This window comes from Pristiophorus japonicus, unplaced genomic scaffold (genome assembly GCF_044704955.1).
Source record: "Pristiophorus japonicus isolate sPriJap1 unplaced genomic scaffold, sPriJap1.hap1 HAP1_SCAFFOLD_271, whole genome shotgun sequence".
In the NCBI taxonomy this organism is placed as follows: Eukaryota; Metazoa; Chordata; class Chondrichthyes; family Pristiophoridae; genus Pristiophorus; species Pristiophorus japonicus.
In genome coordinates, this window is record NW_027252461.1 from 680,402 (window position 1) to 696,856 (window position 16,455).

General features: G+C 45.8%; 1 long non-coding RNA gene across 1 annotated transcript; it reads right to left on the reverse strand.

Annotated features, from left to right (window-relative positions):
- Positions 1-6,795: 6,795 nt before the first annotated feature.
- Positions 6,796-15,608, reverse strand: LOC139247536 (uncharacterized). The gene is made up of 3 exons (XR_011590891.1): positions 15,133-15,608; positions 14,336-14,413; positions 6,796-7,514 (listed from the first exon to the last, which is right to left on the reverse strand). It is a non-coding gene; the product is annotated as an uncharacterized lncRNA (long non-coding RNA).
- Between the last annotated feature and the right edge of the window lie 847 nt (positions 15,609-16,455).

Genomic DNA, 16,455 nt, shown 5'->3' on the forward strand with positions numbered 1-16,455 from the left:
GGTATTGGTGAGGCCACACCTGGAATACTGTGTGAAGTTTTGGTTTCCATATTTACGAAAGGATATACTTGCTGTGGAGGTAGTTCAGAGAAGGTTCACTCGGTTGATTCCAGAGATGAGGGGATTGACTTATGAGGAAAGGTTGAGTAGGTTGTGTCTCCACTCATTGGAATTCAGAAGAATGAGAGGTGATCTTTACGAAACGTACAAGATTATGAGGGAGCTTGACAAGGTGGATGCAGAGATGATGTTTCTACTGATGGGGGAGACTAGAACTAGCGAGCATGATCTTAGAATAAGGGGCCGCCCATTTAGAACTGAGATGAGAAATTTCTTCTCTCAAAGGGTTATGAATCTGTGGAATTCGCTGCCTCAGAGAGCAGTGGAAGCTGGGATATTAAGAAACTGACTATTTCTGTCTAAATTTATTTAAGCGATAAGGGGATAAGTGGTTATGGGGACCGTGCAGGGAAGTGGAGCTGAGTCCATGATTGGATCAGCCACGATCATATTAAATGGTGGAGCAGGTTCAAGGGGCCTTATGGCCTACTCCTGCTCCTATTTCTTATGTTCTTCTGTTCTTATTTATTGAAAATATACAGGACTGTTTCCTGACTGAACATGTTAATGAAGTAGCTGAGGAAAATCATATTTTGTATGTGGTGTTTAGTCGTGAGCCTCAGAACTATCAAAGACTGTATTGGGCCACTGAATGGTGTTCAAGGACAGGTTGCAAAGCACTCTCTGAGTATGGCGGTAATACCGTGCATCAGTCTTCACCCTTGAAGATCATGCTCAAATATTAGAATTTAATAATGCTAGTTTTTCTCAGTAACATTAACAAAGATAAGCATATTGTTTTTGAAAAAATTAAGAACTTAAACATATATAGAGCAGCCACCCGAGAGTCCTCCGGGAGATGGGACATGTGCTGTGTGAGGATCCTCCGGGAGATGGGAGATGTGCTGTGTGAGCCCCTCCGGGAGATGGGGCATGTGCTGTGTGAGCCCCTCCGGGAGATGGGACATGTGCTGTGTGAGGGTCCTCCGGGAGATGGGACATGTGCTGTGCGAGCCCCTGGCCGATATGTTTAATAGCTCACTGCACTATGGAATGGTTCCTGCAGATCGGAAGGAGGTTAAATAATCCCCATTTTTAGAACAATGTGACAAGGCAGACCTGGGTAACTATAAGTCCATCAGTTTAACATCAGTAATAGGTAAGATGCTTGAAAGAATCATAAGGGATGCAATACATTAATTGGATAGGGGGGGACATATTAGGGACACCCAACATGGCTTCATTAAAAAAAAAGGTCATATCTCACAACTCTAATTGTATTTTTTGAAGAAGTTACAAAGTTGGTTGATGAGGGAAGCCCAGTGGACATTGTCGACTTAGATTTCCAAAACCCTTTTGACAAGGTACCGCACAAGATGCTTCTCGATAAGATTGGAGCCTCTGGTATTCGTGAAATATATTGAGCTGGATACAGAACTGGCTGGCAGGATGTATGTAAAGAGCAGTTATAGATGGATATGGATCTGTTTGGAGTACAGTCACCAGTGGTGACCTGCAGGAATCAGTGCTGGGACCGTTGCTTTTTACTATTTTTATTTATGATCTGGATTTTGGGGTTGGGGGCACAATTTTGAAATGATACCAAGATCTGTGCGAGTGCTCGAACTGTAGAAGTGGCTCGTCTGATTCAGGCAGATCTTAAAGTGTTGGGACACAGGCCTCATGACTGGAAAATGATGTATAACTTAGATAAGTTCAGTGTTATGCATGTGGGCAGGGCAAATGCTCAACATTCATAAACCTCCAGGGAAAGGCATTAAAGATGGTGGAGATAGAAAGAGATTTAGACATTCTAGTGAATACATCTTTAAAGGTACACGAGAAATGCAGTGTAGCGACAGTTAGAGCAAATAGGGTGTTTGGGTGTATCCATAGGACAATTGAGTATAAGGTGAGGCGTACTGTTTTGTCCGAGTACAAGATCTTAGTCAGGCCACACTTGGAATGTTGTGTCCAGTTTTGGTCTCCTCACATGGTGGGTGATATTGAGGTTCTGGAAAGGGCCACTCGACTAATTCCAAGTTACCAAGGTAGGTTAAAAGAGTTGGGACTCTTTACCATAGAGCAGCGTAGACTTACGGCGATATGATTGTGGTTTATAAGATAATGAAGGTGAAAGGGAGTGTTCCAGCTGACCGTTTATTTCAATTAAGTAGGTTAGACAGGACCAGGGAAACAAATTTCAGTTGCACAATGCTAGATCGAGGTTAGACATCAGGAGGTGGTTCTTTTCCCAGAGAACAGTAGACCTCTGGAACAAGCTGCCCTCTCATGTGGTGGATGCAGACTCACTGAATTCCTACAAGTAAAAGCTGGATTTGTTTCTGGCTGCGGCGGAGATTAACACTTACAGAAGATAGGTACTGCAGGGAGTTTAATGGCCAGAGTGATCTCCTGAACTAGTTTCGATCACTTCGATGACTTGAAGAGGAATTTCCAACATTTTATTTTCCCAAATTGTCCGAAGTTTGTTTTTAATCAGTACTTTTGCCTCTCCCAGGAGATCACATGGATTCGGGTGGAGTGGAGTGTATACGCTGTGACAGGATTGATGGACCAGATGGTCTTTACCTGTGCATCACTTATCGTATGTATTAAAACGTTTCCCCTACACTGTCCCATCGAACAATCCCAGGGAAGGTACAGCACTGATTAGATTCAAAGTAAAGCACCTCTACACTATCTCAGCAAACAATCCCAGGGCATGTACATCAGGTACAGCACGGCTTAGATACAGAATAAATCTCAGGCCCCGAATTAGAGCCCACAGGCCCCGTGGTGACCGGCCCGGGTGAGCGGGGTCACTGGCGTTCATCTTGCACATGGCGGGATCAGGGCGCATGCACGGCCATCTTGGTTCAGGAACAGAGAGTGGGTGGGGCTTCAGGTCTCTGTTCCCAACTGGGTCCCAGTGCCCGGGAGATGGAGCATACTGGGCAACACATTTTTCATCATCATAGATTCAGAGACTGGTTACAACATGGAAGGGGGCCATTTGGCCCATCGAGCCCATGCCGGCTATCTACAAGAGCTTCTACTAATCCCACTCGAGCTACTCTGTCCACACCTCTCATGATTTTGAACACCTCTCTCAAATCTCCTCTCAATCTTCTCTGTTCTGAGAACAACCCCAACTTCTCCAGACTATCCACGTAACTGAAGTCCCTCATCCCTGGAATCATTCTCGTAAATCTTTTCTACACGCTCTCAAAAGGCCTTCGTATACTTACTAAAATGCCGTAACCAGAATTTCTCCACCTCAGTCAACAAGCTCCCCGCTGGAGAGGAACTAAACTACAGAACCAGTGGGATCCTGTTCAACCTTCATCGTCTCCAGGCCAGGTCCAAGACCACCCCAATCTCTGTCGTTGAGCGACCGAAAGCTGACAATACATGTGTCTGCTCACATACAGAGGCTGAACTCCAAGTCATAGTCAACGTATTTACGGATGTTTAGGGCCTTACACTAAACGTCCGTAAGACAAAGGTCCTCCACCAACCTGTAATCTACCACAAAGCACTCCCGACCCGCCCCGCCCCTCCACAGTCAGCAAGATCCACGGCGCGGCCCTGGACAACGTGGACCATTTCCCATACTTCAGGAACCTCCTATCAACAAGAGCACACATTGATGACGAGAATCAACACCGACTCCAGTGCAGCCTTCGGCCGCCTGAGGAAAAGAGGGTTTGAAGTGCACGCCCTCAAATTTGCGACTAAGCTCATGGTCTACAGGGCTGTAGTAATACCCACCTCCTGTATAGCTCAGAGACATGGACCATGTACAGTAGGTATATCACCCCCAGCACCAGCTCATGGTCTACAGGGCTGTAGTAATACCCACCCTCCTGTATGGCTCAGAGACATGGACCATGTACAGTAGGTATATCACCCCCAGCACCCAGCTCATGGTCTACAGGGCTGTAGTAATACCCACCCTCCTGCATGGTTCAGAGACATGGACCATGTACAGTAGGTATATCACCCCCAGCACGCAGCTCATGGTCTACAGGGCTGTAGTAATACCCACCCTCCTGTATGGCTCAGAGACATGGACCATATACAGTAGGTATATCACCTCCAGCACCCAGCTCATGGTCTACAGGGCTGTAGTAATACCCACCTCCAGTATGGCTCAGATACATGGACTATGCACAGCAGTTTTCTCACCCCCAGCACCCAGCTCATGGTCTACAGGGCTGTAGTAATACCCACCCTCCTGTATGGCTCAGATACATGGACTATGTACAGTAGGTATCTCACCCCCAGCAGCCAGCTCATGGTCTACAGGGCTGTAGTAATACCCACCCTCCTGTATGGCTCAGAGACATGGACTATGTACAGTAGGTATCTCACCCCCAGCACCCAGCTCATGGTCTACAGGGCTGTAGTAATACCCACCCTCCTGTATGGCTCAGAGACATGGACTATGTACAGTCGACACCTCAAGTCGCTGGAGAAATACCACCAACGATTTCTCCGCAATATCCTGCAAATTCCCTGGGAGGACAGACACACCAACGTTAGAGTCGTCGACCAGGCCAACATCCCCAGCATTGAAGCACTGACCACATTTGATCAGCTCTGCTGGGCAGGCCACATTGTCAGCACGCCAGACATGAGACTCCCAAAGCAAACACTCCACTCGGAACTCCTTCACAGCAAATGAGCCAAAGGTGTGGCAGAGGAAACGTTACAAGGACACCCGCAAAGTCTCCCTGATAAAGTGCAACATCCCCATCGACACCTGGGAGTCCCTGGCTAAAGACCGCCCTAAGTGGAGGAAGATCATCCAGGAGGGCGCTGAGTACCTCGAGTTTCATCGCCGAGAGCATGCAGAAATTAACCGCAGGCATCAGAAAGAATGTGCGGCAAACCTGTCCCACCCACCCCTTCCCTCAACGACTATCTGTCCCACCTGTGACATGGACTGTGGCTCTCGTTTTGGACTGTTCAGCCACCTAAGGACTCAATTTTAGAGTGGAAACATGTCTTCCTCGATCCGAGGGACTGCCTATGATGATGATGATGAACCAGAATTGGACACAATACTCCAGTTGAGGCCGAACCAGAGTTTTCTGCAGGTTCAACATAATATCCACACTTCTGTACTCTATACCTCTATTCATGAGCCGAGGGTCCCGAAAGTTTTTGTAACCACTTTCTCAACCAGTGCTGCCACCTTCAGTGATTGGTGCACATATACTCCTGGGTCTCTCTGCACCCCTTTAGTTTATATTTACTCTCCTCTTTCTTCCTCCCAAAATGTATCACTTTTGAACTTTTTTGCATTAAATTTCATCTGCCACATCTGCCCATTCCACCAGCCTGTCTATGTCTTTCTGAAGTCTATCAGCATCCTCCTCACTGTTCACTGTACTTCCAAGTTTTGTGTGAGCTGTAGATTTGGAAATTGTGCCCTGTACATCCAAGTCTAGGTCATTAATATAGATTTAAAAAAGCAGTGGCCCCAATACCGACCCCTGGGGAACACCACTTCCTCCAGTCTGAAAAACAACCGTTCACCACTACTCTGTGTGTGTCACTTAGCCACTTTCATATCCATCCTGCCACTGTCCCCGTCATTCCATGGGCTTCGATTTTGCTGGTATTGGTAACACGCCTGGGATCACTAAACACAAAACCCAGTCTGTTAATCACTTTCAGCTACTGGACTTAGCATGTGTCTCACAGCATCTCTTCTACCTTCAATATGTGAATAGAGCATCACGCCTGTAAACCTGGTTTACGTTTATATCCACTCAGCAAATCGATTTAAGAAACCCTGTAGACCAATGAGACACTGTTAAGGTGCCAGTGTGCTACTAGTTTGATTGGCATTTTGCCTGTAATGGACTCTGTATCTTGGTCTCCAAGGAAGGATATACCTGCATTGGAGGCAGTTCAGAGAAGGTTCACGAGGTTGATTCCGGAGATGAGGGAATTTACTTATGAAGATAGCTTGAGTAGGTTGGGCCTAAGCACATTGGAGTTCAGAAGAATGAAAGGTGATTTTATCAAAACATAAGATAATGAGGGGGCTTGACAAGGTGGATGCAGACAGGATATTTCCACTTATATGGGAAACTAAAACTAGGGGACATAGTCTTAAAATAAGGGGCCACCCAATTAAAACTGAGATAAGGAATTTCTTCGCTGAGGGTTGTAAATCAATGGAATTCTCTGCCCAGGAGAGCTGTGGAGGCTGTGTCTTTGAATATATTTAAGGCGGAGATAGAGAGATGTTTGAGCGATAAGTGAGTAAAGGCTTATGGGGAGTGGGCAGGGAAGTGGAACTGAGTCCATGATCAGATCAGCCATGACCTTATTGAATGGCGGAGCAGGCCCGAGGTGCCAAATGGCCTACTCCAGCTCCCATTTCTTATGTTCTCATGTTCTAATTGAACATTTCTCCCAGGGTAACCTTATCTGTAATGAAATATGTGTCTTTTAATAAGCCTCAGGTCCTTGCTCATGTCTGCTGCAGATTCCGGAGTTGATGGGATTGACTTATGACGAGAGGTTGAGTAGGGTGGGCCTATACACATAGGAGTTCAGAAGAATGAGGTGATCTCAGTGTGTCCCTGAAGGACTGTGTCCAGGCTGAATTTCTGTTCCCCCGAGTAAGATCCTCCCCATAGATTGTCCTTTCTCAACTCCAGCCAGGTGATGCTAAACACTCAGGTGGGAAAGACAAAAAACCACAGCAACGTGTTTAAAGCAACACTAATTTATATGTCTGTATCCCAAATATTAAACCCCTTTCCAGTTACAGGATTTATTAACATCAGCGTTACAGGAGTTATAAACCCCAACTATCAAAATGAAGTCAATGCAGTCCAGAATGCGATTAACAGCAGAATCCAACCCCTGCGTTCACTTGTGAACTCGCTGGTGTGTCAGCAGGTCGGATGATGTAGAGAATCCCTTCCCACAGTCGGAGCAGGTGAACGGCCTCTCCCCAGTGTGAACTCGCTGGTGTATCAGCAGGTTGGATGACCGAGTGAATATCTTCCCACAGTCGGAGCAGGTGAATGGCCTCTCCCCAGTGTGAACTCGATGGTGTATCAGCAGGTTGGATGACTGAATGAATCCCTTCCCACATTCGGAGCAGGTGAACGGTCTCTCCCCAGTGTGAACTCGCCGATGTGTTTCCAGCTGGGATGGCTAGTTGAAACGTTTCCCACAATCCCCACATTTACACAGTTTCTCCCCAGTGTGACTGCACTTGTGTCTCTCCAGGTTGGATGACTGACTGAAGCCTTGTCCACACACAGAGCACGTGTACCGTTTCTCCCCACTGTGAACGGTGCCTTCTGCTTCCATGGTCAAAAGCTGATGATATTCCAGTCCCGATGTACCGAGTGACCGTCAGATCTTGAGGTGATGTTTGGTTTGAGCTTCCAGTCTACAAATCCTCCCCTTTTAACACCCTGTAAAGTGAATTTCAAACAGGAAAAGGGAGTGTGAGAGAGAACCCACAAAAACACAAAGGCAGGTTGTGAAATTGAGCTTAATGAATCTGTTCATTTGTGGGGCCGGCACTAGAAAAAAGTGAACATGAAAGCTGCCGGATTGTCGTAAAAACACATCTGGGTCACTGCTGTCCTTCAGGGAAGAGAACCCGGGGACCGAGAGCCGCACTTGGTGTTGCCCGGGGACTGAGAGCCACACTCGGTGTTGCCCGGAGACTGAGAGCTCACTCGGTGTTGCCCGGGGACTGAGAGCCACACTCGGTGTTGCCCGGGGACTGAGAGCCACACTCGGTGTTGCCCGGGGACTGAGAGCCGCACTCGGTGTTGCCCGGGGACTGAGAGCCGCACTCGGTGTTGCCCGGGGACTGAGAGCCACACTCGGTGTTGCCCGGGGACTGAGAGCCACACTCGGTGTTGCCCGGGGACTGAGAGCCACACTCGGTGCTGCCCGGGGACTGAGAGCCACACTCGGTGTTGCCCGGGGACTGAGAGCCACACTCGGTGTTGCCCGGTGACTGAGAGCCGCACTCGGTTAAAAAGAAGGCAGACAAAAAGCAGGAAACTATAGACCAGTTCGCCTAACATCTGTGGTTGGGAAAATGTTGAAGATTTCATTCTTAAAGAAGCATTAGCACGACATTTGGAAAAGCATAATTCAGTCAGGCAGTCAGCATGGATTATGAAGGGGAAGTTAAGTTTGACAAATTTGCTGGAATTCTTTGAGCATGTAATGAACAGGGTGGATAAAGTGGGTGTGGTGTATTTGGACTCCCAGAAGGCATTTGACAAGGTGCCATATAAAAGATTACTGCACAAGATAAAAGTTCACGGGCTGGGGGTAATATATTAGCATGGATCGAGGTTTGGCTAACTAACAGACAGCAGAGAGGTTGGGTGAATAGTTCATTCTTGGGTTGGCAATCAGTAACTAGTGGGGTGCCGCAGGGATCAGTGCTGGGACCCCAACTATTTACAATCGATATTAACGACTTGGAAGAAGGGACCGACTGTCACGTAGCCAAGTTTGCTGGCGATATAAAGATGGGAGGAAAAGCAATGTGTGAGGAGGACACAAATAATCTGCAAAAGGACACAGACAGGCTAAGTGAGTGGGCAAAAATTTGGCAGATGGAATATAATGTTGGAAAGTGTGAGGTTATGCATTATGGCAGAAAAGAAATCAAGGATCAAGTTATTATTTAAATGGAGAAAGATTGCAAAGTGCTGCAGTACAGCGGGACCTGGGGGTACTTGTGCATGAAACACAAAAGGTTGGTATGCAGGTACAGCAGGTGATCAGGAAGGCCAACTGAATCTTGGCCTTTATTGCAAAGGGGTTGGAGTATAAAAACAGGGAAGTCTTGCTACAGTTATACAAGTTATTGGTGAGACCACACCTTGAATACTGCGTGCAGTTTTGGTTTCCATATTTATAAAAGGATATACTTGCTTTGGAGGAAGTTGAGAGAAGGTTCACTCGGTTGATTCCGGAGATTAGGGGGTTGACTTATGAGAAAAGATTGAGGAGGTTGGGCCTCTACTCATTGAATTCAGAAGAACGAATGAGAGGTGATTTATCAAAACGTATAAGATAATGAGGGGGCTTGACAAGGTGGTAGCAGAGAGGATGTTTTCACTGATCGGGGAGACTACAACTAGGGGGCATAATCTTAGAATAAGGAGCCCCCATTTAAAACTGAGATGAGGAGGAATTTCTTCTCTCAGAGGGTTATAAACCTGTGGAATTCGCTGCCTCAGAGACCTGTGGAAGCTGGGACATTGAATATATTTAAGACAGAGATAGACATTGTCTTAACTGATAAGGGAATAAGGGGTTATGGGGAGCGGGCAGGGAAGTGGTCCTCAGTCCATAATCGGATCAGCCATGATCGTATTAAATGGTGGAGCAGGCTCGAGGGGCCGTATGCCTACTCCTGCTCCTATTTCTTATGTTCTTATTTTCTTATATAGTGGGTGTCTGGTATGGGAGTGTGGATTTGATTCTGTTTCTGTCCATCTCTGGTATGTGGATGAGGGTTTTACTCTGTATGTTAGTTTCTGATACGAGAGCGTGGGTTTTATCCAGTACCTGTCAATTTCTGGTAATTGTCTGTGGGTTTCATTCTGTAACAAAAAGGGCCACATTACAACAATAAGAGTGTTTAAAAAAAACAAGCCTGAAGGCTCTGAGTCTCAAAGCGAGGAGCATTCGTAATAAGGTGGACGAATTAACTGCACAGATAGCTGTTAACGGATATGATGTAATTGGGATTACTGAGACATGGCTCCAGGGTAACCAAGGCTGGGAACATAACATCCAGGGGTATTCAATATTCAGGAAGGATAGCCAGAAAGGAAAAGGAGGTGGGGTAGTGTTAATGGTTAAAGAGGAGGTTAATGCAATAGTAAGGTAGGACATTAGCTGGGATAATGTGGAATCTATATGGGTAGAGCTGCGAAACACCAAAGTGCAGAAAACGTTAGTTGGGGTTATGTACAGACCACTAAACAGTAGTAGGGAGGTTGGGGATGGCATCAAACAGGAAATTAGGCATGCGTGCAATAAGGGTACAGCAGTTATCATGGGTAACCTTAACCTCGATATTGATTGGGCTAACCAAACTTAGCAATACTGTGGAGGAGGTTTTTCTGGAGTGCCTCAGGGATGATTTTCTAGACCAATATGTTGAGGAACCAACTGGAGAGCAGGCCATCCTAGACTGGGTCTTGTGTAACGAGAGAGGATTAATTAGCAATCTGGTCATGCGTGGCCCCTTGGGGAAGAGTGACCATAATATGGTAGAATTCTTCATTAAGCTGGAGAGTGACACAGTTAACTCAGAGACTAGGGTCCTGAACTTAAAGGAAACTTCAATGGTATGAGACGTGATTTGGCTAGGATAAACTGGTGAATGATACTTAAAGGGTTGACGGTGGATAGGCAATGGCAGACATTTAAAGATCACATGGATGAATTACAACTACTGCACATCCCTGTCTGGCATAAAAATAAAACCGAAAAGGTGGCTCAACCGTGGCTAACAAGAGAAATTAGGGACAGTGTTAAATCCAAGGAAGAGGCATATAAATTGGCCAGAAAAAGCAGCAAACCTGAGGACTGGGAGAAATTTAGAATTCAGCAGAGGAGGACAAAGGGTCTAATTAGGAGGGGGAAAATAGAGTATGAGAATAAGCTTGCAGGGAACATAAAAACTGACTGCAAAAGCTTCTATAGATATGTGAAGAGAAAAAGATTGATGAAGACAAACATGGTCCCTTGCAGTCAGAATCAGGTGAATTCATAATAGGTAACAAGGAAATGACAGACCAATTGAACAAATACTTTAGTTCTGTCTTCACGAAGGAAGACACGAATAACCTCCCAAAATTACTAGGGGACCGAGGGTCTAACAGGAAGGAGGAACTGAGGGAAATCCTTATTAGTCAGCAAATGGTTGTTGGGAAACTGATGGAACTGAAGGCCGATAAATCCCCAGGGCCTGATAGTCTGCATCCCAGAGTAGTTAAAGAAATGGCCCTAGAAATAGAAGATGCATTGGTGGTCATTTTCCTGAATTTCATGGACTATGGATCAGTACCTGTGGATTGGAGGGTAGCTAATGTAACCCCACTTTTTAAAAAAAGGAGGGGGAGAGAAAACGGAATTATAGACCGGTTTGCCTGACATCGGTGTGGGGAAAATGCTGGAATCAATTATTAAAGATGTAATAGCAGAGCATTTGGAAAGCAGTGACAGGATCAGTTCAAGTCAGCATGGATTTATGAAAGGGAATTCATGCTTGACATATCTTCGAGAGTGTTTTGAGGATGTAACTAGTAGAGTGGATAAGGGAGAACCAGTGGATGTGGTGTATTTGGAATTTCAAAAGACTTTTGACAAGGTCCCACACAAGAGATTAGTGTGCAAAATTAAAGCACATGGTATTGGGGGTAATGTATTGACGTGGATAGAGAACTGGTTGGCAGACAGGAAGCAAAGAGTAGGAATAAACGGGTCTTTTTCAGAATGGCAGACAGTGACTAGTGGGGTGCTGCAAGGTTCAGTGCATTGATCCCAACTATTTACAATATATATTAATGATTTAGACGATGGAATTGAAGGTAATATCTCCAAGTTTGCAGATGACACTAAGCAGGGTGGCAGTATGAGCTGTGAGTAGGATGCTAAGAGGCTGCAGAGTGACTTGGACAGGTTAGGTGAATGGGCAATTGCATGGCAGATGCAGTATAATGTGGATTATTGTGAGGTTATCCACTTTGGTGGCAAAAACAGGAAGGCAGATTATCTGAATGGTGAGAGATTAGTAAGATGGGAGGTGCAAATAGACCTGGGTGTCATGGTACATCAAGTCACTGAAGGTAGGCATGCAGGTCCAGCAGGCAGTAAAGAAAGCAACTGGCATGCTGGCCTTCATAGCGAGGGGGTTTGAGTATAGGAGCAGGGAGGTGTTACTGCAGTTGTACAGGGCCTTGGTGAGGCCACACTTTGGGTATTATGTGTAGTCTTGGTCTATTAATCTGAGCAAGGACTTGCTTGCTATTGAGGGAGTGCAGCGAAGGTTCACCAGACTAATTCCCGGGATGGCAGGACTGACATATGAAGAAAGACTGGATCAGCTAGGCTTACACTCACTGGAATTTAGAAGAATGAGAGGGGATCTCATAGAAACATATAAAATAATGACGGGACTGGACAGGTTAGAGGCAGGAAGAATGTTCCTGATGTTGGGGAAGTCCAGAATCAGGGTCACAGTCTAAGGATAAGGGATAAGCCATATCGGACTGAAATGAGGAGAAACTTTTTCACCCAGAGAGTGGTAAACCTGTGCAATTCTCTACCACAGAAAGTTGTGTAATCCAGTTGGTTGGATATATTCAAGAGGGAGTTAGATGTGGCCCTTACGGCTAAGGGGATCAGGGGGTATAGAGAGAAAGCGGGAGTGAGGTACTGAAGTTGCATGATCAGATTGAATGGTGGTGCAGGCTAGAAGGGCCGAATGGCCTACTCCTGCACCTATTTTCGATGTTTCTTTCCATTCTTGGTGTGTGAGTGTGTTCTGCGCTGTATCTGTCCATCTCTGTTATGTGAATGTCAGTTCCACTCCATACCCGTCATTCTCCAGTATGTTAGTATTGTTTTACTGTGTACCACCAATTCCTGATAGAGTATTGGTTTTACTTTCGAACTGTCAATTTGTGTTATGGAGGTGAGTATTTATGCTGAATCTGTCGGTCTCTGGTAAATGAGTCTGAGTTTTACTCTGTATCTATCTGTCTCTGGTATGTGAGTGTGGGCCTTTATCTGTATCTCTCCATTTCTGTTATGGGAGCCTGGGTTTTATTCTGTACCTGTCAAGTTCTGATCTGTGATTGTGGGCCTCACTCTATACCTGCCAGTTTCTGTTTAATTGTGAGTGTACATACCTTTGTACCTGTTAGTTTCTGGAATGAAAGAGAGATCTTTACCCTGTACCTGTCAATTACTGGTTCGTGAGTCTGGGCATGTCACTGTATGTCAATTTATGTTAAGGGAATATGGATTTTAACATGTCAGCCTCTGATATGTGAGTATGGGTTTTATACTGTATCTCCTAGTCTCTGATATGTGAGTGTGGGTTTTATACTGTATCTCTCAGTCTCTGATATGTGAGTGTGGGTTTTATACTGTATCTCTCAGTCTCTGATATGTGAGTGTGGGTTTTATACTGTATCTCTCAGTCTCTGATATGTGAGTATGGGTTTTATACTGTATCTCTCAGTCTCTGATATGTGAGTGTGGGTTTTATACTGTATCTCTCAGTCTCTGATATGTGAGTATGGGTTTTATACTGTATCTCTCAGTCTCTCATATGTGAGTGTGGGTTTTATACTGTATCACTCAGTCTCTCATATGTGAGTGTGGGTTTTATACTGTATCACTCAGTCTCTGATATGCAAGTGTGTGTATTTTTCTGTAATTGTCAGGTTTTGGTGTGTGTTGAGGTTTAATCTGTGCCTCTCAGTTTCTGCTGTGGTAGTCTGAGTTTAATCTGTATTTTCCAGTCTCTGGTATGTGAACGTGAGAATCAATGTTAATTTTTACCTGTATTTCTCTGATATGTGAGTGAAGATTTTGCGTTCTCCATGTCATTGTTCAGATGTGTGTGTGTGGGTTTTACTCTGCCCCGATCAGTTCCTGCGATGCAAGTAACAATTTTACTTACTGCCTTTCAGTTTTCCGATATGTGCCCATGGGATTAACACTTTACCTGTCACTCTCTGGTATGTAAGTGGGGATTTTATTCTGTTACTGTCACTTGCATATATGTGGGTGTGTGTTGTATACTGTATCTGTCAGTCTATGGTACGGGAATGTGGGTTTTATTCTGCACCTGTCATCTTCTGGTATGTTCGGGGGGTTAAATACTGAATCCGTCAGATTCTGAAACATGAATATGGCTTTTGCTCTGTACCCGTCAGCTTCTGATATGCGAGTGTGGTTTATACTTTCTGTTTGTCATTTTTTCTGATAGATGATTGTGTTTTATTCTCTACCTGCCAGTTTCTGGCAAGTGTGTGTGAGTGTTTAATGTACCTGTCAGTGTGATCTGTTTCAATGGTGAAACAGTATCTGATTCTACTGCTCCATGTGGCTGTAAGATTCACAATGTAACTCTGCCACTTCAGATCACTGTGGGACTGACAGCTTCTGCTGTCTGTGACAATAGGATTGAGGCCAGTTCTGTGTCTCTGCGCTCTGTGAGTGATAATCTACTTACTGTGTGTGAGAAGGAGCTGTTCCTTGTATTCTGCGTCGAGGAATGATCACATTTGTTCTGGCTAGTTGAAGAATTTTGCTGTGAGAATAATAATACGAGAACATTATTAGCTCTAAGATATGGATGCGGGGACAATACGATGTATCTGAGGGAGTGACAATGTAGCTCTCGATCATCAGCAATACGGTTTTGGGGAACTCAGTTCACCGAAATATAACGCGTCTTTAAAATATCTTCTCCCACACTTCTCTCCTGGTACCTGCAATAGATGCACTTTGTGAAATTCCCCACATCCTCACTGTCAGACTGTTTTTCCACTGCTCACTGCCCAAGAACAACAGACACGGTGAGATTGGAACTGAATCAGGAACACTCACTACTGATTTGGGAAAGAAAGCAGCAATGATTTGAAAGAGCGAGTGGTTTACTTTCTCTGTTATCTTACACTGTCCACACACAGCCTGAGAATGGCCTCTCCCTTCCCCCACTCACACCATGTCCCGGAACTAGTTCCTGCTCCACTCTGCCTCTTACACACAGCCCCCGAGGGAACTAAACCAGGAACGTTCACTCCTGGTTTGGAGAGAGAAAGCAGCAGATTGTAAATAGCGGATTCTGCCCATTCTGTCTCCCTTACTCTGGACACACACTGTCCACACACAGCCCGAGAATGGCCTCTCCCTTCCCCCACTCACACCACACACTGACACTGGTTCTTGGTCCACTCTGCCCCTTACACACAGCCCCCGACTCCCCCTGAACTCCCCCCGGACTCAATGCTGATCTCTGAGCCTTACCCCGGGGTCGTGGTGTCTCCAATCCCGGCTGTTTTAAACCATCTTCTTCCACTCACTGAGTGAATGGTGATCCCAGGCAGGGCTGGGGCAGGGGAGGGTGCATGTGCTATTCTGCTCACTGGGAATGACACAGGGGGCGGGGCTGAACCGCGCATGCGCAGCTCTCTGTATTAATTCAATCTGTAAAATCCAATTTCCTTTTATCAGAATCTGAGCAAAGGAACTCAGCTGTTCCTTTACCAAGATGGCCGCGCATGCGCTTTGCTGCTCACTGAACAAAGATGGCGGAGGACTGACCCTGCCTTCCTGTACAAAGATGGCCGCCGTTACCCGGGGCCTGTGACCGGGATAAAGCCTCGAGGCTGCAGCCGCCGATATTCCGGTTGTTATTCCGGGCTTCCGGCGGGCACCGGTTGTTTCTGAAGCCTCCCCGGCTCCCCGCTGGTCCTTTACTCCCCTCCGCCCCGCGGAGAATGGACTGTTTTGAGGAACAGATGTTCACCATGTCCTTTCCGCCATTACACGCACCGCGCATGCTCCAAACACAGCTCGGTCTCGCACCTGCGCACCGGGCCCCTGTAGTCTGGGCTCGGCACATTCTCCATCGCGGAGAATGCTGGGTAAACAGGAATGGAACGTCATGACTGGGACAGGATTTACTGGGCCCCCATTGGGCACTGAACATGGTCATTCTGGCCCTCAGTCATTGTTCCTGCTGCTCTGTATAACCCTGTCCCTGAGCTGGACAGTAATGTTCTGTCTCAGGATTGTTTCAAACACCCTGTGTCCAATATTGGATTTCTCCACAAAAATAGACTCATTAATGTTCCCGTCCCTTCCATTCTGGGCCTTTTCTTACTCTAGATTGTTTCACTTCTCACATAATTCATCTTTTCCCACATCAAATCCCAAACTTGTTTCATTTGAGTATCCGGCTTGTGGATGTCTCAGACTGAACCGGCGTGTCTCACTTTACACTCATTTAACGTTCCTTTCAACCAACCCTTGAAAGAACTATCTTTCTTAAAACTGTAAATCTGTTATTTCCTGTATTTAACGATTTTTAAATGCGGTTAACAGATCTTCACACATACTGCATGTGATCAACTTTGAAATGTTCTGACCTTTGTAATTGTCTTTGCTAATTTTGATGGGTTAGTTGATTACAATTACTTGTTACTAACATACCTTGCAGTATTTCTTGCATCAAAATAATTGTTTAAATACTTCCTTTATCAGGTCTTTGGCTTCCCCACTGATCTCTGTTTCTTCTTGTGGGAGAATCGAGAACTCGGTGGCAAAGCCTGAACATAAGGGGGCGCC